The sequence below is a fragment of the Coffea arabica genome, chromosome 6e (assembly GCF_036785885.1).
Source record: "Coffea arabica cultivar ET-39 chromosome 6e, Coffea Arabica ET-39 HiFi, whole genome shotgun sequence".
Taxonomy (NCBI): Eukaryota; Viridiplantae; Streptophyta; class Magnoliopsida; order Gentianales; family Rubiaceae; genus Coffea; species Coffea arabica.
In genome coordinates, this window is record NC_092321.1 from 56463389 (window position 1) to 56465335 (window position 1947).

The window sequence follows — 1947 nt, forward strand, 5'->3', positions numbered from 1 at the left end:
TCAACCGAATAAACATGGTCGGTAAAAGAGGGATATTTCTCTACTTTACTCAAATCAAATTCCACTTCCTCTTCACCGATTTGAAACTTAAACTTACCTCGTTTGACGTCTATTATTGTACCTGCAGTGGCCAGAAATGGTCTACCAAGTATAATAGGTACATTTACATCTTCCTCCATATCTAAAACAACAAAATCGACAGGAATAATAAATTTCTGCACTTTAATGAGCACATTTTCCAATATGCCCATTGGATGTCTAATAGACCTGTCAGCCAATTGCAAGGAAATGTTAGTACGCTTCAACTCTTTCAACCCCAATTGCCTAGCCACAGTTAAAGGGATCAATGACACACTTGCACCAAGGTCACAAAGTGCTTTAGAAAATTCTACATTACCGATAGTGCAAGGAACTGTAAAACTCCCTGGATCTTTCAATTTGGGTGGCAATTTGTTTTGTATGATTGCACTACATTCTTCTGTTAATGCAATTGTCTCACTGTCTACCAACTTCCTTTTCCTGGTCATTATCTCCTTGAGAAACTTCGCGTACGAAGGAATCTGCAAAATAGCATCCACAAAAGGAATGTTAATATGTAATTGTTTAAAAATGTTGACAAATTTCTCAAATTCTTTGTCATTTCTTGAAGGCTTCAATCTTTGAGGGAATGGCACCGGTGGAGGAATTGGTGTTGCATCTTCCATTTGCAGTTCATTTTCCTCTATCTTTTCTTTCCCTTTTTCTTCCTTGCTTCCCTCTTTTAACTCACTCAATTTCTTATTCTCTCTTTTTTCAAACTCTCTTCCACTTCCAACTACTGGCGGCTCAACTAATTCCTTACCACTACGGAGGGTTATGGCCTTCACATGCTCCCTTGGGTTCACTTCAGTTTTGCTAGGTAAATCCCCTTGGTTGCGATTATTAACCGCATTGGCAATTTGGCCTAATTGGACCTCAACATTCCTGTACATATTGGTGAGTTGGTCCATTCTTCCCTCAATTCTTTCAAACCGTTGAGTAGTGGCACTAGCTAACTTTTCAATTTTATCATTTGATGCATTAGCTAGCTTTTCGATTGCCAATTCCCAAGCTGGTTTGGACTCATGCAGTGTTTGCTTTTGTTGAAAACCTGGTGGATTAACTGGTCTTTGTTGGTTCCCTTGATCTTTCCATCCAAAATTCGGGTGATTACGCCATCCTGGATTATAAGTATTGGAGTATGGATTGTTTTGGGGTGGACGGTTGTAATTGTTGAGATATTGAACCTGTTCACTGCTAGAACACATAAAATCATCATGATCTCCGCCGCAAATGGTACAACTTGCAACAACTACTCCTTGATTAGAACTAGAACCAACTTGCCTATTAAGCATCTTAACCACATTATCCATTTTTGCACTTAACATATTCAAGGTATCTACTTCAAGCATACCTGCGGTTCTCCTTGAATTACCTCGTTCGTTTGCCCATTGGTAGTTGTTAGCAGCCATTTCTTCGATCAATTGCTGAGCTTCCTCAGCTGTCTTTCCCATTAAAGCTCCTCCCGCTGCTGCATCTACATGTGTCTTTGTTGGATAGGTGAGACCATTGTAAAATGTTTGGACTACTAGCCAATCGGGTAGACCATGATGAGGGCATCTTCTTTGCAATTCCCGATAACGCTCCCAAGCTTCATACAATGTCTCTCCTTCCTGTTGAGAGAAACTTGTTATATCCATTCTCAATTTAGCAGTTTTTCCAGGTGGAAAGAATTTATTAAGAAAAGCCTTAGCTAATTCATCCCAAGTAGTAAAAGTATTTGGAGGATGAGATTGTAGCCAAACCTTAGCCTTGTCCCTTAGTGAAAATGGAAACAATCGAAGTTTAATCGCATCTTCACTAACACCATTAAACTTAATTGTATCACAAATTTCAAGAAATGTTGACAAGTGAGAATTTGGATCCTCA

General features: G+C 39.2%; 1 non-coding gene across 1 annotated transcript; it reads left to right on the forward strand.

Moving 5' to 3' along the window:
- Positions 1–1620: 1620 nt before the first annotated feature.
- On the forward strand, positions 1621–1727 carry LOC113697682 (small nucleolar RNA R71). Its single transcript, XR_003449957.1, has one exon. It is a non-coding gene; the product is annotated as a small nucleolar RNA R71 (small nucleolar RNA).
- Positions 1728–1947: the final 220 nt, after the last annotated feature.